Source organism: Octopus sinensis, linkage group LG7 (genome assembly GCF_006345805.1).
Source record: "Octopus sinensis linkage group LG7, ASM634580v1, whole genome shotgun sequence".
Lineage (NCBI taxonomy): Eukaryota > Metazoa > Mollusca > Cephalopoda > Octopoda > Octopodidae > Octopus > Octopus sinensis.
The window spans coordinates 52,677,290-52,702,289 of record NC_043003.1 but is presented as its reverse complement, the minus strand read 5'-3'; the positions used below and the strand labels follow the sequence as shown (position 1 = coordinate 52,702,289).

Here is a 25,000-nt window from a genome sequence, read left to right as displayed (position 1 = left end):
GAGATGCACATATCGTCAGCCACTAAGGGACATGCTCAACTGGTTATGGTCAAACAACTGACAAGCAAGTCTGTGGTATTGAGCAGAATATTTGCTGTAGCCCATCTTTTATACCAAGACAAAACAATGTACATGATAACACTTCCAATCAGTTATGATCAGAAACCACGAGAGCCACTGCCTGCTACTGCATCAGGGCATTTATTATTATTATTATTATTATTATTATTATTATTATTATTATTATTATTATTATTATTATTATTATTATATTATTATTATTATATGTTTGACTTTTGTTTTATGTCTGTACAAGTTGGCTCCAAGTCTCACCCAGAGACCTCAAGAGACAACAGGTTGGAAGTTAACGTTGTTGTTATGCCTAGTGTGCCATATATTTGGGGGGTTTTTGGTGTTGTACTAGTGAATGTCTAATACAAAAAAAGTTTGTTTTAAACCTTGGGATTACATAGAGAGTATTTTGCGTAGGATATGAGCAGTTCCCATGAGCACTATCTTTTGAATTTCTGCCATTTTGGGGTTTCCTGGTATCTGAGTTAGGTAGCAATTAGTCCCTTTCGCTATCATTCCCATGACACCTATGACAACAGGTATTGTTTTAGTCTTCAGCTTCCACATTTTGCTGATTTCTATTTCAAGATCTTTATATTTGCTCAGTTTTTGGTAGGTCTTGACAGATACGTTTATATCGATTGGGACAATCATATCAATGAGGAGACATGTTCTTTGTCTGAAGTCTTTCAATATGATGTCTGTCATATTTGCATCTATCTTTCTGTCAGTTTGAATGGTGAAGTTCCAGAGGAGTGAGATGTGGTCATTTTCAAGCACTGGAGGTGGATTGTGTTCCCACCAGTTTTTTTCATGGGGTAAATCCAGCTTTTTGCAAATTACCCAGTGAATATATTGTACAGCTCTATCATGCCTGTTGAGGTACTCTGTAGGCGCTAGAAGACTGCATTTGGAGACAACATGATCAATGGTTTCATTTTGTTGTCGGCATACGCGACATGTTGGGCTACTGCCGTTCTTTAATATGTTGGCCTGGTAGTTTCTTGTTGGTAGGCATTGATCTTGAGCTGCTATGATAAACCCCTCTGTTTCAGATTTTAAGCCAGAGGCCATTAGCCATTGATGGGTCAGGGCTTTGTCAATATCTGCATTATTCGCTCTCTTTGGGTATTTGCCATAGAGAGGTTTTTCTTGCCATTTATTATTCAGAATATCTAAGGCCGCAGTTTTGGCACGGGTTTTCATGCGCCTAGCTTTTTCTATGCTTGTTTCTTGTGTGTCTATCTCTAATACCGAAGTTGGTTGTATTCGGAATTCACTTAGATATTCCTTTGCCTGTTTTGTTACTGAGTATGATGCTTTCTTGTTTTCATGTTTTGAGACAAGTTTTAACATCCAGTCCTCAGACTTTTTCAGGTAGGTGTCTAGGCCAATTGTAGCAATCTTCATTGTTATTGCCAGTTGCAAAAGACCACGGCCTCCTTCTTTTATTATTATTATTATTATTATTATTATTATTATTATTATTATTATTATTATTTATTCATTTATTTATTTATTTATTACTACTAATCGAATCAATATCAAATAAATGTCGAGTATTTTTGTCAGATTTATCTTTGTTGCCACATAAAAGGTCTCTTGAAATACAAAACGAATCACTGTAAAACAAATGTAAAAAAAAGTAATAACGTTAAAATATATGCAGGATGATCTGTCTTTTTTTATAGGAAATAAAATTTAAAAGGTATGCATAGTAAATTTCGAGTACATAGTAGTATCTTAAATAATACACGCTTGAAATTGGTGAGTGTCTGCGTAGGTTGTCAACATAGCATTTTGAACAATGGTTTGCGCGCAACCACAGTATTAAAATAAAGAGCGAAAATTTTAGTTGTAGGCGTTTTTGTTTCTTTTGTTTTGTTTTGTTTTGTTTTTTTTTTGTTTTTGTTTTTGTTTTTCCTTTAGTGCTTTAGTACTTAATACAGCAACTGGATGAACCACTCAAGAGATTTGTGATTATGGGTGGGCTTTGTGGTGAGGAATGTGCAGAGACAAGCCTGGCAGGATTGTATCCCATCATCCTCTAAGCTATCTAGATCCTTAAAGACATTAATGCACTAAAGTCGTACAAAAGTGCATCATACAGGATGTTGAAAAATGAAGAAATAGAGGATTGAGTGATAATTTCCACGGAATCCAGTAAAGTTTTCTTACGTATGATCTGAAGATTTTCTTCATATATAATATTTAATGCGTGGCTAGCGAGCTTAAAATGTCATTCTATGTCTACGAAGTGGAGAAAGAAAAGCTTTCATCCACGAGGTATTGGTCGGCATCAGTATAAAGTGATGAAAACGAAATTCTCACTCAAAAAATGCGTTTAGATTCAAATACTGACAGCAACACTATTCTAATTTGTCAAGAGGCACAAAATCGAATAATGATAGAGGTGGGAGAAGTGTTATTGGGTATTCAGGGTTTTCATGGACGCTAGTAACGTAAAATTATCGGTATGGTTCAGAATATATTCTTTTCTATTCTAGGTACAAGTCCCGAAATTTTGGGGAAGGGGGCCAGTCGATTATATCGACCCCAGTGCGTAACTGGTACTTATCTAATCGACCCCGAAAGGATGAAAGGCAAAGTCGACCTCGGCGGAATTTGAACTCAGAACGTAGCGGTAGACGAAATACCGCAAAGCATTTCGCCCGGTGTGCTAACGTTTCTACCAGCTACCCGCCTTGGTTCTCAATATATTTTTTCTACTTTTGGCACAAGGCCCGAAATATTTTGGAGGATGGGGCCAGTCGATTAGACTGACCCCAGTGCGCAACTGGTACTTAATTTATCAACCCCGAAAGGATGAAAGGCAAAGTCGACCTCGGCAGAATTTGAACTCATAACGTAAAGACAGATGAAATACCCATTTCTTTACGACCCACAAGGGGCTAAACACAGAGAGGACAAACAAGGACAGCCAAACGGATTAAGTCGATTACATCGACCCCAGTGCGTAACTGGTACTTATTTAATCGACCTCGAAAGGATGAAAGGCAAAGTCGACCTCGGCGGAATTTAAACTCAGAACGTAGCGGCAGACGAAATACGGCTACGCATTTCGCCCGGCGTGCTAACGTTTCTGCCTTGGTTCTGAATATATTACACCTATAAAATTATACTACCAGTCTTTTGTATGTAGTGAGACAAGTTTAAACTGAAGGAATGTTTTTCTACAACTGGGGAACACTTTAAAGGGTTCTAGTGGAACAGATCGACCCAAATATTAATTTTTTTAATAATATTTTTCCCGAACCGCTAAGTTACGAGGCAACACCGGCTTCCACACAGTTTCCATCTACCAAATTCACTCACATGGCATTGTGTTATCTGGAGCTAAAGAAGAAGACATTTACCCAAGGTAACCTGCACTAGGACTGAACCGGAAACCATGTGATTGCAAAGCAAGCTTCTTAACCACACAACCGTGGGAAAGTTACATATGATCGAGTGAAGAGCTGCAATACAAAAGGTCACATATTCATATTCGTATTCAATTCATTACAGGCGTTGTGTCATAGAATAAAATTTCTAATTCTCGCAAGGCATGATTCACTAGAATGATCGGTGGTAGCTCTGTGAAACAGATGTATAGTTCGTAAGCTGGAAGACAAATCACTCCATAAGGATGTTATTAATCCAATTAGCACGCAAAATAATTCTTTAACAAATCCTGTTATGGCAAAAGTAATATCAGTGTTATTTTGTATAAACAACTACTTAGCTGGAAAATAATGTATTTTCGAATTAAAAGTAACGTCCTTACCTTAGTACTAAGATCAAATCATTCCCTGTAGGAATTATTAAATAATTAGTACACAAAATATTCTGGTCATTCTTCCATTAAGGAAACTTAATAAATGTTTATTTTTATAAAATTACAACTTAGCAAAATAATAATAATAATAATCATAATAATAATAATGATGATGATGTTGATGATGATAATAATAGGGAGAGCATCATAGCCATGTATTGAGAGGGATTCTTTGGGGTTTGAATAATTCCCTTCTGGAAACATGGGTGGTTCGTTCAACATCCTTAAACAATCCTTATTCAGGGACTTTTCAGCGGGATGAGTTACTCGACCAGAAGAAAATTCTAACTGGGCCCCACCTGCAAAGTCATGTGCTGTTTATCTTGATATGGAGATCACCATGTCGCGCACATATGGTTGTGATGCATGTGCCTGGAGTACCCTTATCGGACGGGTAGTCATGATGGTTATACTGGGCTTCGTATATTTTACCCTTGTGTCACTTTGATGGCATGCACTGCTCCCTCACTCAATAATAATAATAATAATAATAATAATAATAATAATAATAATAATAATAATAATAATAATGCTAATATGTTTCCCCATTACAGTTAACATCTTAATCTTATAATTCATATCTGGCTTATAAAGATATATTGAATTAATTTTGAAATAATGCTAATAAAACCAGACAAAATGAGACGTCAATGATGATAAGATAATGTTTGATTGTGGAGGCTGTATCGGTAATAGTCATGAGGATAATCTTGATTGGAGCGATTGTTGATTATTCTATAAAAACTAAGGTATATATAAATACATATATGTATGTATGTGTGTGTGTGTAACCATTATTACGGAACCAATTATCGAATTGATTTTACACACACACACACACACACACACGGCATAAACATGGCCATGGGGTTAAGGAGTTCACTTCACAGCCACGTAGTTTCGAGTTCAGCCCCACTACGTCTCATCTCGAACAAATGTATCTCGGACCGACCAATACCCGAAACTGTGAAGAATCACATCGCGTGTGTGTGTGTGTGTGTATGTGTGTGTGTGTGTGTGTGTGTGTGTGTGTGTGTGTACGTGTGTGTGTGCATGTCTTTGTGTTTGTTTCTACACAGTTTTGCAATCGGTGTTGGTTTCTTTACAACCCCGTAACTAAGGCTCTTTGTCTTATGGCTTCAAATTTTGGTACATAAAATTTTGATGAGTTGGGGTAAGTCGATTGGTACATATTTTATCGACACCGAAAGTATAATAGTAAAGTCGACCTCAGCAGAATTTGATTTCAGAACGTAAAGAGCTGGAAGAAATTACGCTAAGCACTTTGTCCAACGCGCTAACGATGACAGGAAGAGAGCGAGAGGGAAGAAAGAATCCTATTAAGTTTATATATATTGTTTCAGCAGCAGACTTGTATTGTTAATTGACGCTGAGGTAATAACTATACGTAAGGCGGCGAGCTGGCCGAAACGTTAGCACGCCGGACGAAATGCTTTGCGGTATTTTGTCTGCCGTTACGTTTCTGAGTTCAAATTCCGCCGAGGTCGACTTTACCTTTCGTCCTTTCGGGGTCGATAAATTAAGTACCAGTTACGCACTGGGGTCGATGTAATCGACTTAATACCTATGTCTGTCCTTGTTTGTCCCCTCTATGTTTAGCCCCCTGTGGGTAATAAAGAAATAGGTATTTCGTCTGCCGCTACGTTCTGAGTTCAAATTCCAGCGAGGTCGACTTTTCCTTTCATCCTTTTGGGGTCGATAAATTAAGTACCAGTTACGCACTGGGGTCGATGTAATCGACTTAATACCTATGTCTGTCCTTGTTTGTCCCCTCTGTGTTTAGCCCCTTGTGGGTAATAAAGAAATAGGTATTTCGTCTGCCGCTACGTTCTGAGTTCAAATTCCAGCGAGGTCGACTTTGCCTTTCATCCTTTTGGGGTCGATTAAATAAGTACCAGTTACGCACTGGGGTCGATATAATCGACTTAATCCGTTTGTCTCTCCTTGTTTGTCCTCTCTGTGTTTAGCCCCTTGTGGGTAGTAAAGAAACAGGTAATAACTATACGATTAGTAAGATCATTTGTCATAAATTGTTTCTTTGCATATGATCAAGGACAGATATTTGGTGGGAAAGAGATTAGTACACCAGGACTTGATACTTTATTTTATTATCATTTCATTGATCCCCGAAACAGTAACATAGTACGAGGTTATTGCGAGAGGGGCAGTCCATCCCAGGCACTTTGGAGTCTGCTGCATAAACCTGTATAGGGTTGTGGGGAGACACGGGGTAGGGAGACGGCAAATTTAAGGGCTACTCCGGGTGGCACACATTCTAACTACGTCACTGTCCTGGAAGAATGAAAGACAAAGTTGACCTCGGCTGGATTTGAACTCAAAATTTAAAGAGGTGGAATAAAATACTCTAAGACATTTTTATGAGACTATAACGATTCAGCCAATCCGCCAGCTTAGTTTACCAGTAATAAACTGCAGTCTACTCATTTAAATATATCCCTCTCTTGAAGAACAACTCGAGAGCCTCTATGATGTTGCTCCAGCATACTCTTTACTCTTTTACTTGTTTCAGTCATTTGACTTCGGCCATGCTGGAGCACCGCCTTTAGTCGAGCAAATCGACCCCAGGACTTATTCTTTGGAAGCCTAGTACTTATTCTATCGGTCTCTTTTGCCGAACCGGGGACGTAAACACACCACGATCGGTTATCAAGCGATGTTGGGGGGACAAACACAGACACACAAACATACACACACACACACACACACCACACACACACACACAACACACACACACACACACACATACATATATATATATATATATATATATATATATATATATGTATATATATATATATATATAATATATATATATATATATATATATATATATATATATATGTGTATATATATATACATATATACGACGGGCATCTTTCAGGCTTTGGTCGGCCCGAGGCTATAGTAGAAACCACTTGCCCAAAGTGCCACACAGTGGAACTGAACCCAGAACCATGTGGTTGGTAAGCAAGCTACTTACCACACAGCCACTCCTGCGCCTACTGGAGATAGCATATAGAGATAGCAACAAAATCTCCTTCAAAGTACATTCTACCGCTTTTTAATAAAGAGCAAACATTGAATCATATAGTCCTAAATACACTATGCTTGAATTAAAATCTGAAATGTCTTCTAAAACAGAGGCTTTTACCCTTATGTCTATAAGAAAGTGAAATGTTATTAGATATTGTAAAGTGATTTACTGGCTATAGAAATAATAATATATTTTTTAGTACTGTGTCTGTGGCAATATTTACCGTATTTTAACATGTGTAAGGAACCCCTTAATTTGGCGGGCTTAAAATTTGGGAAAAGGGGTTTGTAAGGGATTATAATACTATCCATGTATAAGAAATTCCCATATTCTTTTAACCTTACACACGTTAAAATACGGTAATTTGTCGTTAAATAAGGAACTGTATTTCAAAAACTAAACTGCCCCGAAAGGCATTTTTTGTTCTGCATAGCAATGCATCCATGCAACTTCTTTTTTCTTGCAGTCAATCTCTTTTAGTGCGTATGCCCTTAAATATTCAACCACAAGTCTATGATTGTATTATGGCTTAAACGAAATACTAAACACACATATACAAACATCTTTAACAACAGAAGCTGAATCCAATAGATAATGATATATGCTTGCATATTATGCGCATACGTTCGTTCATTCATAAGCTTTTGTAGCGCAGTGGTTTAAACCGCTTATTTCTTAATATCATTTAATAATCCAAAACATTACATTAACCCCTTCTCAGCAGCTCAGCTCATTTTAAATGTCATTAACTTTGAATATTTTATTCAAAGAATATATTGTTGCTAACATTTGTTATGATATTCATTATTGTTATTTTATATCAGGTGTTTGTGGACATCAGCGATATTGGTTTTAGATATTTCAATTCCGTTGATGATAGTGCCAAAGGAATGTCTGCGCAACTCCGATGTGACAAAATATTTTGTTCGACGCACTGATTCATCGCACGTGTGTGTGTGTGTGTGTGTGTGACGGCTAGCTCTTTGTTACTTGCATAGCAGATTAATTTGGAACACGGCTGTGCCTTCAGAAGACAAAGCTGTGAAGATCTTGAAACCAATAGACTTGGAAAACGTTCTTCTTTCAAACTAAACATAAAGGACTAATAAGAGAAGTCCCATCTTGACTGTCATATACATACATACGTATATATACATACATACACACATATATACATACTCACACACACACACACACACACAAACACACACACACACACACACACACACACACACACACACACACACACACACTGTGTTTGTATGAGAGAGAGAGAGAGAATATGAAGTATGAAGTTGGTATTTATTTCTTTTCTGCAAACGATAATCGTGGATGGTAAATGGTTGATACAATTTACAAAGTAAGTTCGAGCACACAAATCGCGCTGCTTTAGACAGGGTCCGAAATGCCGTGGATACAGTCAAGAGCATGCTACCTATACGGTAATTTTGTCACGCAGCTTGCGCGCATCCATTTCCTCATACACGACTCACTTCCGCGCAGTTTACATACTTGCAAGTGAAATATACGAGGAGCTGTAAATTAAGGTAAGCATAATTGCATGCGTTGCTCGCTTTGTTTTGGATTAACAATATTCGTGCTTTTTTTTTTAAAAAAAATAGAGCTATCTGATTTACTACCACATTAACATTTTGACGACCCTTAAGCAGAAAATTACTTTCTGAAGCAGATAATGCATCATGTATTTTCGTGGTATTGCTACTACATATATTTATATTTATATATATATATATATATATATATATATATATATATATATATATATATATATAATAAAATATTAGGGAATAAATCCAAACTTACAGGGAAAAATCAGATTTAGGATTGAATCCAATTTTATAGTAAAATATATTATATATATATATATATATATATATATATATATATAGGCATAACTCAAAATATTTAAACAATATTCCTCTCCTGCAGCAAAGCTGCTACTCATAAATATAAATATTGTATACTCAGAGGCGTAGTGTGGGCAGAGGCCACAGAGATAGTTGCCCTAAAACGCAAAATTCTCGGGAACACAAAATTTCAGCTGAATATGTGTACACACACACAAAACTTTATCGTTTACTTGTTTCAGTCTTCGGACTGCGGCCAGCTGGAGCACTGCCTTGAAGGTTTAGAACAAAATCAATCCCAGTACTTATTTTTTGACGTCTGGTACTTCTTTGCCGAGCCGCTAATTTACTGGAACGTAAACAAACCAAGATTGGTTATCAAGCGGTGGGGGTGACAAGCACAAAGACTACACTAACACGCATATATATATATATATATATATATATATATATATATATAACTGTTCGAAATGGTCGTGACTTCTGGTACTTGACTGACGAAAGAAAGCCAAAAATGACCCGTCTTTTTATGCCTTCTAATTGTTGTTTCTCTTGTCCACCTTTGTGTCGTCTATCTGTCCGAACGTTTTAATGCCCTCTATTGCGTTTTTGCTTCATTTATATATATATATATATAATATATATATATATATATATATATACATACAGAGGGCAGGCTTCCACATAGTTTCCATCTTCCAAATTCACTCACAAGCAGTGATTGTCTTGGTGCAGAAAGTGTCGTGCAGTGGGACTGAATCCGAAACCGCGCGGTTACAAAGCAAACTTCTTAACCGCACTACCAGCCGTGCCTGCACCTTAGTAAATTAAAAGCAGTAGCGCGATCTTTCCTTAACATTAACCTTACTCCGGGCGCTGGCAACCCACGCTACGCCATTGCGTATATTACAAATGTAAATAAGTAAGGCATATAACAACTCTTATATATATATATATATATATATATATATATATATATATATAAGAACAATAGTATAACAAGGGAAAGTATTTATTTTAGTAGAGGACAAAATGTATAACTATTTATCAGAAACTACCGTTAAAACGTGACAACCCATATTTTGTAAGAGGCAACAATATTAGAACATTTAAGTTCGCTGGCGACAGATTAAAATAATTATAAGTTAAAAGTATAAAGGTACTTACTTTAATCACACAGGAATTAATCCTTTGGAATAGTTTCACGAAGTTGTCCCAAAATAATATGAGCACAGATAAAAATGTATAATGTCAATCAAAATATGCGTGATTCAAGACTAATTTGAATAGTTATATGATGATAAATTTAATGTTTGCTTTTTACAAGGTCAATCTGTAACTTTTCCTTTTTTTTTTTTTTTTTTTCGTGTTTTCTTTTTTCTTTAAAAGCAACACCTATATCAAACGTGATTGTTAAAAATTTTTAGAAATGTGCTGACGTGTTTTCCCAAAGAGTCAATCTCTGAAATTATGATTGGACCATTTAACTCTTCAAGAATCAAAGAAAGATACTGGAATGATTACGCTGTGGCAGACAATATATTGACTGATCGGTTTTTCCTGTGGTTATTTCTGGTTACTTTTCTTTAAACGTGATGTTACTTCGTTGCCATTTGAATGTTCTTAACGAAAAAAAAATAAATAAACCCCTTTTTTTACAGAGATGAATAAAAAAAAATATCGCTAACGAAAAGAAACTGTGCTAGGATAGGGAACAACCTATCAACTGTAGAGATTAAAGTACTCACTTCAGCTGCTGAAACCCGATTATTTTTAAAGACAATCCTCTACCTAGGAGAAGTGCCAGCAGCAAGTACAACTATATTAGTTATTACTACTCCTACTTACACCCCTATTCGAAATTTTAGAAGAGTCACTACCACTGTCATTATGTCTACTATCACCACCACTACCATCACCACCACCAACAACAACAACAAAAACAATACCAACAATAACAATACCAACAACAACACCACCACCACCAACAGCAACACACTGCATAAGATAATAATGATTGTTAATTACTACTACCCCATGATAAATGCAACAGCAGCTTGTGTATGACTACGGATGAAAAGGACAATTGATGTCGAAGTAAAGTTCTGATCATCCTCATTAAACAGATGGGACTAATAATGAAGTTGTTTCTTTTTTTTTTTTTTTTTAATTTTTGTTTTAATTCCAATTTTAATTTTAATTTTTATTTTTTAATATTAACATTTTGTTCAAACAATTATATGTATTTTATTCATTCGTTTATAGAGTTTTTTTTTCTTTCTAATAAGTCTACTGACGTCAAAAGCGAATCGTTTCCCTGAGTCACTGGTAAAGACAAAAGAATTAGGGAAAACTAGATAGATAAAAATTACTTTTATAACCGTTTAATATTCAATGGATTACTTTGTTATATTTGTTAACAATTACCTCTAATTATTGTATTTCCATTTGAGCGTGTTTGATCAAACAGATATGCATTTCGGTGAACGACGCAGGCATGGCTGTGTGGTAGGAAGCTTGCTTCCCAGCCACGTGGTTCAAGGTTGAGTCCCACTGCGTGGCCCCTTGGGCAGGTGTCTTCTACCATAGCCTCGGGCCCACCAAAGCCTTGTGAGTGGATTTGGTAGACGAAAACTGAAAGAAGCCCCTTGTGTATGCGTGTATAGATATAGATATAGATGTATATGTATGTATGTATGTATGTATTTATGTGTCTGTGTTTGTCCGCCCACCAATGCATAACAACCGATCTTGGTGTGTTTACGTCCCCGTAACTTAACGGTTAGGCAAAAGAGACCGATAGAATAAGTACTAGGCTTACAAAGAATAAGTCCTGGGGTCGATTTGTTCGACTAAAGGTGGTGCTCCAGCATGACCGCAGTCAAATGACTGAAACAAGTAAAAGAATAAAAGAATAACCGAATAAACACATAAACACCAAATTTATAGAAACACACATACATGCATGCATTCATACATACATGCATGCATACATACACACTCATATATACATACAAGCATGCATTCATATATAAACATCTATACATTTATACATACACACATACTCAATACATAACGTACATATGTACATGCTTGCATTTATAAATACATACACATACATACATACATACATACATACATACATACATACATACATACATACATACATACATACATACATACATATGCACACTTTCATATACATACATTTACACATATACACACTAGCATATTCACAAACCTCTACAACTACCTTGACATGAACTAAACACCCTTGTCCGTTAGTAACCGGCTTGAATTCTGCAAAGAACTTAATATAAATCTCAAAGAAAACTCTATACACATACATACATTTATACTTTCAGATTTGAAATCAGAATAAACAGCCTTTCGAAAATAGTATGAATTTTAAACTACCTGTAACACATTTATTCTAGATCAAATCGTATTCTTTCTTAGCAGCAGCTAATCAACATGCTTGCCTATGAGAATGTTCAAAAATGCAGTAATAATTTAACGAATAGACAAGCGTTGCTTAGCTCCTGAATACAAAATCGCAGCTCAACCGTTTTCATGAGCAATTTTACACCAAGAAACCAAGAGGCGCAGACATGGCTGTGCGATAAAAAAGTTTGCTTCCCACATGGTCTTACATTCAGTTCCGCTGCATGACAACTTGGACAAGTGTCTTCTACTATAACCCCAGGTTGACCAAGGCCTTGCGAGTGAATTTGGAAGACGGAAACTGAAAGAAGCTCGTCGCGTGTGTGTATGTATATGTTTGCGTTACGCTTGTCCCTCCATCACTTCTTGACAACTGATGTTGGTTATCTATGTTCCAATGACTTAGCAGTTAGGCAAGACATCCATAGCATAAATATGAAACTTTTAAATTAATAAGTACTGGGGTCGATTTTCATGACTAAACTCTTCAATGCTGTATTCCAGAATGGCCGCAGTCCAATAACTGAAACGGAATAAAAATAAAACTTTGATCTGTTTCGAGTGATTTTTTTTTCTTGGAATGCCTACATTTCCAATATGATGAAAATGTTGTTCACCGAGGTCCATTTTACTTCTCACCCTTCCAAAGTCAACAAAATGAAGTATTAACTTGTTAAGTGCTAAGGTTGTCTGCAATGCATCATAGATATCAGAGAAATTATAATAGAAATCTAAGATTAAGAACTTAAATTACTACCTCGTGCAGATACAATTTATTTTCAAACCGCAATATTTTATATAACAAATCCCTTCTCTTTGTAAGGGTGCATCAAATTTTGTCAGCAAGAATTGATTTCTTACGTGGACGCCACAAGGCCACAGATTCTTAAGTAAAGAACATAGTTGATGGAATTCAACCCAGTCCATTCCGCATACTTCTTTCTTTTCCTTTTATATCGACTCCGGGAGATGGAAAATCAAAATCAACGTTATGAGAATTTTCCCACAGAAACACCACAAGTTAACACCACAAATTAATACCATCTCTATTTCTCCAACACCCATGTTGTCTTCAAAATATGCGATCTGAAACTGTCCGGTTCGATGAGCAAACATTAAATTATATTTCTCCAACATTTGCTCAGAGTATACAGAGTTTGTCATTTCAGTCTTTCATCGGTGTTACAATGATCCTCACACCTTCTACTTGTGTCTATTCTTCAGTCGTTCTATATCTCACATCCAAGCACCTTGTAGTAGTTCCATCTTTTCTTCCATTCTCACACCAATTATTATCAACGAATACCAATCCAAATTAAACATTAAAAGTACACTCCTCATCATCTCATCACACAAATTTGCTACTCTCTAATCTGTCAGCAGTGTCTTTTAACAAAGCGTCGGCTTGATCTAAGTTTTGTGAATGAAATTTGGGAAATAGTAACTTACAGAAACCCGCCGTATATATGCGTGTTTGTTTTCGTATTATACATGCATGCATATACATTTGCATGTATGTATGTATGTACGTATGTATGTATGTATGTATGTATGTATGTATGTATGTATGTATGTATGTATGTATTATGTATGTATGTTTATATTAGGTTGCTCTTGGGCGCTACTGGGAACATGCAACCCAGTATGATCTGTTGCATGGTCGGGTCATCGGCGACTAAACTGGCGACCTCATCAAGCTTGTTTGGTGAGTGGTTGTCTTCTTCTTCTTCTTCTTCTTCTTTCTTCTTCTTCTTCTTCTTCTTCTTCTTCTTCTTCTTCTTCTTCCAATCAGGACTCACGCCATTAGCCACAAAAAATAATTTCTAATTCGAGCCTACTCTAAGCTACTAAGAATGCGTGTGGCAACTTGAAGGTCCACCCACCACACGCGATAGACTGGCGATTGCACAGGCGCGAAAGCTACGTTGTTATCCTCATTCCGTAAACGGTGGCTTTTAACGGGTGGAGAGCTGAACCATCCTGGGGTACAGAGGATTCGCAATCTAGACTAAGGTATGAAAGTTTACCACACCATAGTGGGTTACATCATGGTTCGTCTGCTTTGTGGCAGAAGTAAGAAGAAAGAGTGAGAGAAAGTTGTGGTGAAAGAGTACAGCGGGGTTCACCACCACCACCCTGATGGAGCCTCGTGGAGCATAGGTGTTTTTGCTCAATAAACACTCACGATGCCCGGTCTGGGAATCGTGTCCGCTGCCCTAACCACTGGGCCATTGCGCCTCCACGTGAGTGGTTGTTTGACAAGCTGCAGGACGAAAATTAAAACCTGTAAAAAGGCGGAAGAGCTCATGAGCAGTCAACGGCCATCCAGCAATGTATGTACTTGTGTGTGTATGCATGAATGTATGCACAGGTACATGGAAATACTTGGGTTGGTGTCCAGGCGCGCGGTTGGCCCACTGGGAAAAGGGAGGCCTCTCTGTCGTTATCACAACATCTCTCAAGGAGAGGAAACCTCTGAGAGAAAACCTGCAACACTGACAATATTCGATGATGTAGACTAGTTCTTTGTTTCGAGTTTATTTTGTCCATGTTCAGAGAGTGGGACTGGATTTGTGCAAATCTTTTCTCCACTATAAAAAACAAATCATCATGTACAGGTATCACTTGAAAAAAGTGCAAGACCTATCTCAGAAATGGCTGGTCGTACCCTTCGCATGTATCGGACTTTCGATCAGCCGATAACAATACGCGAACACGAGTTTGGAACCATAATGTATGTATGTATAAGCAAATTTAGGTTAATGCCTGAAGAGTGCTTGACGCTAATATTACGGTAATTTCTACTGGAGCAAATCAGTCAATGTTGTTGACTGTATTTTAGTTAAAGCAATAGCTTTGAAAAGGTCTGTCCAGAGTTGCCTCTCTAGGGTAAAAAAATATTATGGCGCCCTTATCCAAATTATTTAAGATATCGTATTGATGCCTTGAGACTAAACAGGAAACTAGACTCGGGAGCACTAGCGTAGCTAGTGGTTGTGGGTGAGGGTTGTCCGCCCCGGGCGGCACTTTTAAAGGGGTACCACTTTTGAGTCTTCGGTAGGCAATATAGGTTTTTTGTGGCGTCCGGGGGCAGCAAACGGAAGGGCCGCCCCGGGCGACACACACTGTAGCTACCCTAGTACTTGGGAGCCAAAGTGTTATAGCATTCACATTATGCCTCTATAAGGGGCGTTTATAGGGAAAGATATAATTAATTGAATCGATTAATTACCTATCACCGGAAGTAAGTAAAGGCAATCAAGATTACAGGTGCAATATATGTACTGCATTACAAGTAATACCATTGAGTAAGTTATTAGGTAAAAGATTCACCATAATTTATTTCCAAAAACTGAGTACGTGACACAAAACACAACCGCATGCACCTAAGGTAAATGAAAGTGGGTCTTGTGCTGAAAATGAAAAAGCGAAAAATACACATTGAATAGAAAATGAAAGAGGAGGCGATAAAAGAGGATGCGAGATTGCTTATGTAGCCTTATTCTTTTATGACAATAGCCGTTGCTTTTTATGAAGCCTACATCTATTTAATTGCTTATAATTATACATATTTTATAAATCTTATCGTGCTCTATATTACCAGACACGCATACCTACACACACACACACACACACACACAAACACACATATACAAATAAAGAGAAATATTTTGAAAACAAAAGCATCAAGGCATTAGCAAGATATAGCGAAAATAATTCAATACAAATAATGACAACAAGCATTTTCGTACTAGGTAACTGACCTAATAAGACAGCCAGTCCAGAAGCGGAGGTCGCTGGAAGCTCTAAAAAAATGTGAAGTAATGAAAGTATACTACATTGTATCTATGAAGCTGAATGGTACAGTACAAGGCAAATTTACCAATGATACTGAAAGAAATGCTAACATACGAGTATTTCATGTGATGGACATGATATCGTTTATTAATCGAATTTGCAGCCTTATGGAAGTGAGGTAAGCGCTGTTGAACAATGGTTAGCTAAACCAAACAAAGGCGGAGTCCACGATTCAAAATCAAAAACAAAATTAAAAGATTGAAATGACTTGACGCAGAAAAGTTTCGATTAAATAAAATTGGGATTAGGTAATAAAAATTTAGAAATATCTCATTATTTTACACACGTTTGCACTGCAGAATGTTCCCTTCAGCAGCTCTCAATTGGAGCTAGTAATGATTTCTACAATTACTGATAGTATCGCTCCCTCCATTTGTATTAAACAACATTGTTGCCACCAAAAGCGTTGGTTTATTTAACCCACACAGGAACGCAGATTTAGGATCTTTTCGTTTTGAACGGCAGTTTTTTCTAGCGGTGTCATATGAAATTGTCACCCATAATTATGACCCTAGTATCGATCTATTGCATTTCAATCTATTTTAGGGTTAGGGTTAGTTAGGGTTAGGGGTGGGGGTATCTTTTTTCTTCACAAATGTAAATAAACCCAATCTATTTCTTAAACGAGGAACATATTCACAGAATGTTGTTTACCTCAATGGACGTCATTGGTTGGTTGCAATTGCAGAAATTGAAGAAAAAAACAACAAATATTTTACAAACTATAGAATTTTCTCAATAAAGCCAAGAGAAAAAGATGTTTTATAAACATATTCTACCAGTATACGAAGTTTAAAATTTTTTAGTTACCTAGAAATTATGTTACAAACTGCCGTTCAAACCGAAAAGATCCCAGATTTATTTTCTGTTGCTCATGTAGCTCTAAAAAATGGATACAATATCCATTTCAGTGAAGTAGCTACATGAACAACAGAAGATAATGAAACAACTATAGAAATATTATTCTTTCTAAGTCTCTCTAAAGGAGACTACGGCAGCGGTACTGGATATTAATAGTTATCGCCAAGCTAATATGGTAGACCATAAATATAGGACGAAAGCTACCGTTGATTAGCTCCAAGAGGTCATCGCCTCTAGCTAGCTCTAGTCCTATATTTATGGACTGCCATATTAGCTTGGCGATAACTATTAATAATGAAACAACTGTTTTCATTTTATTACACGTTGAGAATTTGTTCTTTGCTCTCAGCTTTGGCCTTTCCTTTACATACCTCTGATGAAGCATTTTCTACTTGTCTCTCCAATTTATGTATCACTGCTCTATTTTCCTTCTTAACCAACCAAATAAATATAGTTACAAACTGTCGACATCTCACCCTTACTGGAAGAACTGTACTCTGCCATCCTCCTGCATTACATGGTTCACTGAGTACTCAGTAATGTTAGCTGGGAGTAGAGGGGCTGCCCACTCCTGGTGACGCTTTTACGGAGGTGACACTTTTGCGTCTGCTCTATAAGCCTGTATAAGCTGAGCTCCAGGAAAGAAACAAACAAAAGGACTGCCTGGACAGTACGCACTCTAGCTTCGACTCTGTATACTTCATATTTGAGGCCATCCCTTTTGATGTGCCCACCCAACATTGCGTTCCTAAAGCACTGTGAACACGACATTCAGGAATTTTCTCCTCACATCAGATCATGCCATAGGGTCAGGGCGTAACAGTGTTATTGCAATGCGGTTTGGGATCACGAATGCTTCCTTCAAATCCTCCTTCCAGTTGTGAACAACATAAAGAAGTCAGGGTTTCAGCTTTGTTTTGTTTTATGTTCCTGCGTCGTTTATTTTTGTTTGTTTTTTGGGGTTTTTTTGTCAGATGGCGGTGCCCCAGCATGACCACAGCTCGTGAGCTGAAACTAAATGAAATAAAATAAAAATTAAAAAGTGATACAAAATCCTAACAGCTATGAGATTCAGAATTAGAAGACATCAGAAAAGATATTTGATTAAATTTATTTTCAAAAGAATAAAAGCTCAATAGATTAAAACCACTACATTTCGTCAAACTTATGAATGTGCCAAGCAATAAAATCCATAGGTTATCATTGGCATACTTCAAACAAAGAATATAATATGCATCCACCAATCTGGTCAGCGTCGTGACGGACTAATTCGGTGTGTTTATTATCTGTCTCCAGCGAGAAATTTTCCCCATGACAAAATACTGTAAATGGTTTACTTACGGGTTCGAATATACTTCAAGCATATTTGAACTGGTAATGAGTTTGGATTTATACACATCACTGCTTAGCGCTTTCGTCCCGAAAATATGTATCATGAAATAATGAGGAAAATCTTTATATATAAAAGCGAAGTTGTGTGTCTGTCTCCTACGATTTAGATTCCTAACTACTCCCACATTTTGCGGTGCAGTTTAACCAAAACCGGGTATCTTATAGTCGTGATTCATATCGAGCCCTTCTGGGTATTAGCGCGCGTCAACGATGAGTCTACGATTTTAAAAAAATTTACCATCATTTTTCCCCATTTTTAATGCATTTTTTGGCTATTATATAAGGGAAGTATCTCTCTAAAAATGCTTATATAGTTATTTCCCTTACAAACCCGAGCAACGCCGGGCGATACTGCTAGTTCAAAATAAAACAATAAGAGCAAGTGTACAGAAATGGAGTAGAATATTAGGATAAGAATTAAAGTAAGTGTCGCTAAAATTCATTATTGCTAATTTGTACAAAAGAAGAAGCAAATGCTGATATCAAGAGATAATTTGGGTCTAGTCTGTGTCGGTCTTAGGACAAACATAGGCCATCGTGTTATCGCGAACACGATAAACTACACAAGCGCAAAATGAAACCCCAAATAAAAAAACAACCCGAAAATACATGGTTACACAATGAGATTTTTACCCATACAACCACTACAGAAAATGTATATAATTAACTTGGAAAGCAAAGTTTCGGTTATGAAACATTTTTTTTTATGAATATAGTGGACGAATACTAGAAAAGGAAGAAAAAAAGCAACAAGCTCGTACACTGCTAGAATGAAGGGAAAAAAAGAGAAAATAGTATTTCATAGACAGATGAATGTAAATGAAAAATTCTTGTACTGGATAAAACATTGGTTTAAATTATATCCATTTATAAATTAACTTCAATGTGATACATAAACATAGGACTGTCTACCACAATGAATTAGAATTCCAAAACATCAAAAGACACACCAACCATAATAATTGCTGTCCAATTAGATATTTGTTAACAATACAATTTTCAAATATTTTTCAAAATAATACAGAATATGTTCAAACGTGTTAAGAAAAATTAGGTCTATGTGGTGCGTTTTCAACTTCAAGGGCTTCGGTCTGTATATACTCTCAAGCGCAGTTTTTAACAAAATTTTGTCATTTGCTTCATAAAATATATTCTTTGTTTAGTGGAAAAACTTGATGACATCAGCCGCAAAGTGGGCGGAATTCCGTCTGTTTGTTACAGAGTACACGTTTACACCTTGGTTGCAGGTACATCTTTTCTTTCATTCGCTTTTTTATTTATTTTATTTGGTTCTGTCATTGGTCTGTGGCCATGCTGGAGCACCACCTTGAAGGGTTTGGTCGAACAAATTGACCCCAGTACTTATTTTTTAACTTTGGTATTTATTATACCGGTGTCTTTTGCCGAACTGCTATGTTACGAGGTCGAAAACAAACCAACACCAGTTGTCAAGCGGTGGAAGTGAGGATAAAAACAAACGCGCACGTGTGCACACGCACGCTCTCACACACACACATTACTTACATACATACGCCGGGCTTCCACACAGTTTCAGTCTACCAAATTCACTCATAAGGCATTGGTCAAACCGGGGCTATAGTAGAAAACTCTTTTCCAAAGTGTAGCGTCGTGATATTGAACCCGAAACCGCGTAATCGAAAAGCGAGTTTCCAAACCACACAGCCATGTCTGAGACATAATGAACTTGCCGTCAATTATAACAAACTTATGCCTCGAAGACAACTAGAAAGCACGATTATTTCATTTTGGGTCCAATATGGTTTTGGGTCTCACGTAAAAGAGGAAAAGTATCCGGGTATAATATCCAACCTCTGTCATCAGCTCAGGGCGACCATGCGTCTGAAGAAATGGAATCTTAAAACTGAGCTTGATTGTTAAAAGTTCTTAGTCCTTAGATCTTCCAGTGCTGTCAGCATAACTTACAAACGAGCCTTCTCAAAACATTCTAATTGCTCGCTTTAACCTTACCTCCACTCGGGCCGTCTGCCATCGCTATCATTTCGTCCTAAAACGTGCTGTGCCACGCCTTCCTTGGTCTTCCTCTTGGTCTTTTTTCCTCATTCCGGAGTCCACTTCATCACGACGGTAGTCTCTCCCGGGTTGGATTATCTCATTGTCTTGTGAAATAGATTCTTGTAAGACCAAAAGAATTTTTGGAAATGCCCAACTCCACAAACAGAATAACAAAAAACAATCAACTACACAAACAAAAGACAAAAAACAATCCGAATATGACAGCTTCGTTATCTGCAGGATAATCTAAGGCACCCGGAGTACTGCATCACTTACCAGAAGTGTAAAACATAAGCATGTAAACCGTGAAATATAGACAAAATATTTGTTTGATACTGTATATGATATGAAACTAATTTATAGGTAACTATTACGTTTATGATACTTGAGAATAATATATCTGTTTTGTGCTGGACGGCGAGCTGATAGAATCGTTAGCCTGCCGATTAAATGCTTAGCGGCATTTCATCCGTCTTTACATTTTCAGTTCAAATACCGCCGAGATCGGCTTTGCCTTCTATCCTTTCGAGGTGGATAACATAAGTACCAGTTGGGCACTGAGGTGAATGTAATCGACTGTCCCGCCGCCCCGAAGCTGCTAGGCTTATGCCAAAATTTGAAACCAATATTTCTGTTTGCTGGTGTTATTGGCTTTCTTCTCCAGCTTCTGAATAATCTAGTCTAAGAATTTAAGAGAAAGATATTTCCCACGCATAACAGGAAACTTTTAATATGAGATTAAACAATTGTCTTGTGATGTATATATGCGATTATTACACCAAAAATTGGTTTCCACATGCCTGTGTACAATAATTGTTCCGATTAATTAAGTATTGTTGCAGTTTCAAAAGACTTGTCAGTGCAGTTTTATATACGTCAGATTTCTTTGTATTTGTGGAAAGATTTTTGCAATGGAGTAGTCTACTCAATTTAAGTAGCAAAGACCTCGAAAGATAAAATAATAGCTCGTATGTGAATAAATTCTTTCCAATACATTCCAATATTCTGTTCTACTACAGCTGTGTTATTATTTTAACAGTACATAACGCCCACATCCAATATGAAACAGTAGCAATAGAGCATAACTTGAGTGAGGATGAAGTCAGTGTACAAACTCTATGACTGAATGGGATTGTAGCAGAAGAATAGTAGCGCGTATTCGTAGAATTGAGTTGATTCTATTCCTGTAATGTATCCTTGTTGTGAATGAAATTAGAATAGAGGGTACAGTTTCACAAAACTAAATCATATTCAGTTTTCTTACTGAAAATTCTTTAATGTTAAGAAATCACATTAGAATGAGGCGAATTGCAGTGTTACAAGGCGGTGGAAAATTATTCATAGAAAATATTTTTGATATGACTTCAACGTAAAGTAATTCTATAAATTTCTAGACTAAAATTTTAAGCTTATCAATTCAGGACTCACTAAATATAATTAGACCTTCTGGAGTTATCTAGGACATATTGGACAAGGTAGTCTTGTATGTACAAAAATATGGTTGGCAAATCTTTGATCACATTCTTCTCACTTGATCACAGAACTGTCTGGGACTGATCAAAAAGCTGATAGCAACATCAACTGCAACAACTTCACACAATAAAGTCATTTTAAATAAAAATGTGACTGCTTTCTGAAATAAGATAAATAAATAAATACTTCCAATTATGAAAACCACTGCAAACGGTAGAAACCCAGATTTATTACTTGACAGAATTTTTTTACTATTATTCAGAAATCCACAGATGTTTAATAGTCTGCCAAAGAACCTGGGGTATGTACATGAAGCATGGATTTTTTTTTCTCAAAAAGAACCTTGTCTTTCTGCTGTCCAAGATCTCTAGTGAGTCTATATCACGGTAAGAAACTCAAATAAGAGCAATAATATTAAAACCGCTCAGTCATCAAAATCCAACCATTTGAGAATGACCTTTGAAAAATTGATAACGGGGGTGTCCAGCAGAGCCACAGCCTTTGGGCTGGAGCGCATAAGGGAAGAGAAAGGAAAAGAAGTACAGTAAATATACACCATGGCCTCCGAAACAAGTGGGAGACGAGAAGAATTTTCCTCAGACTGGAGACTTGAATCAGGTGCTTGCAACAAGGTAAGCCATGGACCAAGTGATGATGTTAAACAGGGTGATAGATAAAAATCTACCAAATAAATTCAGCCCTCGTAATTCTAATTACAATCTTGTCTGCAACAACTTTACCCTTTGCTCCTCTCCAATTAATGAAAAACACCGCCAGACATGACACCTTTGAAGTCGCATAAACATTCGAATATAAATAATTTATTGTGATAGATGTAAGGTGGTGAACTTGTTGAATCCTTAGTACGCCGGAGAAAATGCTTGGCGGCGTTTCGTCTGCCGTTACGTTCTGAGTACAAATTCTGCCGAGGTCAACTTTGCCTTTTATTCTTTCTGGGTCGATAAATTAAGTACCAGTTACGCACTGGGGTCGATGTAATCGACTTAATCCCCTTTTCTGTTCTTGTTTGTCCCCTCTATGTTTAGCCCCTTGTGGGCAATAAAGAAAACGAATCGTTACAACACTGAACAAAATGCTTAGCGCTGAGTTCAGTTCTCTCGAGGTTGACCTTGCCTATCATCTTTTCGTGGTCAATAAAATAAATACTAAATATATTAGTTTCAAATATTGGTACAAGGCCAGCAATCAGCTTTCAACTGATACTTATTTTATGGGCCCCGAAAGGCTGAAAAGTAAAGGTATTTGAACCCGGAATGTAAAGACGGGCGAAATGCTGTTAAGCATTTTACCAGCTCGCCACCTCGCAATGTAAGTAAACTAATTGCACATCGTGGGTCACCAACAGTCTACATCCTCAAATGCTGGAAAACGATTTTGAATTTTAATAACAAACTTTTATCTCGACGTGTGAGAAACTGTGAACAAAGAAAAGAAAAATAAGTCTTTGAACAAAAAGGACAAGGTTACTTTATTCTGAAATTTCCATTTCATGCGTTTTCATTAAACATAACTATTTAGTATTCATAGTTGGTTGTTTTTATTTAACATATTTAAAGCGTAAAAGAAAAAAGAGAAAGTGAAATACTGAAATATGATCCTGAAGGTTATTAAGGTTGCCATATTTTTGCTGTTGTTTGTAAGCATTTCTTGTATGTGCACACTTTAAAACGAACTTATCTGTTTGTTTATCTGTTCGTTATCATCTAAATTCGTAATTTCTAAGCAAATATTTCTAAACCTGTTTTACATGTTCTTTTTAAATTACTTCCAAAAACCACCCGCGTCTTTCCTGAAAGAATTGTCATATCTGATTCACAGATAGTGCAACAGTAATAAATGCCTCTTCCAACAAAGGTGTGTGTTAAACACACTCCCGAACATAAATTATTTGGACCACATGAATTATTCGAAACATGACTGGGTAATACACCATTGTCAATAAATCTTTGCATTTAATTCACACTAAAGCATAAATCATTTGAATTATACACAATTATTAGAAACACCCGCTGAAGCGACCACCATGTTGTTTTAGACGAAGGAACTCACGAGGGAGGAGAGTTCGGTGACAGGGTGCATTGTCGTCTTGAAGAATCCAATTCTTCATGCTCCAAAGATCCATTTCTTTTCGCTCTCAAACACTTCAAAACGTCACATTAGAACTCTCAATTGACGGTCTGGCCCTGAGGGATGAATTCTCGATGCACAATATCGCGGATGTCGGAAAAAACCATAAGCATCCTCTTGATTGAGCTACGGCTCTGTCGTGCCTTCTTCGGTTGTGGAGATGAAGGGCTCTTCCATTGTGACGACTGCTGTTTCGTTTCAGGGCCGTACCCGTAAACTTAACTCTCGTCACTGGTGATGATCTTCGACATGAAAGATGGGTTATTAGCGGCACACTGACGGAAATCTTACAGACTTCGACGCGATGTTCTTTCTGTTCAGTGGTCAGCAGGCGGGAGCAAAATCACAGACTACCGCATACACAAGATCACAAAACCAAAATTTCAGAACTTGCGAAGTAAACACAGCGATGTCGCTTTGGCACGCTGCTTCATAAGGGTCACTGCTCACTCTCACTGCGCGTGCACCGTGCGCAGCCATTTGTTGGGTCGCTACAGAACTAATCCGAGAATGTTTTAATACCACCTCGCATGTGCTCAGAGAGTGCAATCACATCAGGAATATTATGCAAATGTCTATATTGTTTTACTGTAAAAGTGTGTTTATCACTTAGTGCCTATCAGTACTACAGCTCAGGTGTCAGAAAAAAATGTGTAGACCCCTGTAATTTTACTATAGGCACAAGGCCTGAACTTTTAGACGCGGAGTCTAGTCAGTTACAACGACCCCTGGTACTCAACTAGTACTTATTTTATCGACCTCAAAAGGATAAGTCTATCTCGGCGAAATTTGAACTCAGAACATAAAACCGAAAGAAATGCTGCTAAGGATTTTGTTCGGTGCGAAGACGATTCTGCGAGCTCGTCACATTAAGGTAATACATAATTAAGTTAATATTTAAGACGGCGAGCTAGCAAAATCGTTAGCATAGCTAGA

The 25,000-nt window shown here is 37.1% G+C and overlaps 1 protein-coding gene across 2 annotated transcripts in view; it reads right to left on the bottom strand.

Moving 5' to 3' along the window:
- Positions 1 to 10,756, bottom strand: part of LOC115214025 (tryptophan 2,3-dioxygenase-like) — a 141,498-nt gene extending 130,742 nt beyond the window's left edge. The window contains exon 1 of one of the 2 annotated variants that reach the window (XM_036504787.1): positions 10,022 to 10,756. The gene's annotated coding sequence lies outside the window, so the exon portion shown is untranslated. The remainder of the gene's footprint in view (positions 1 to 10,021) is intronic. The other variant, XM_029783046.2, reaches the window with a different exon arrangement.
- Between the last annotated feature and the right edge of the window lie 14,244 nt (positions 10,757 to 25,000).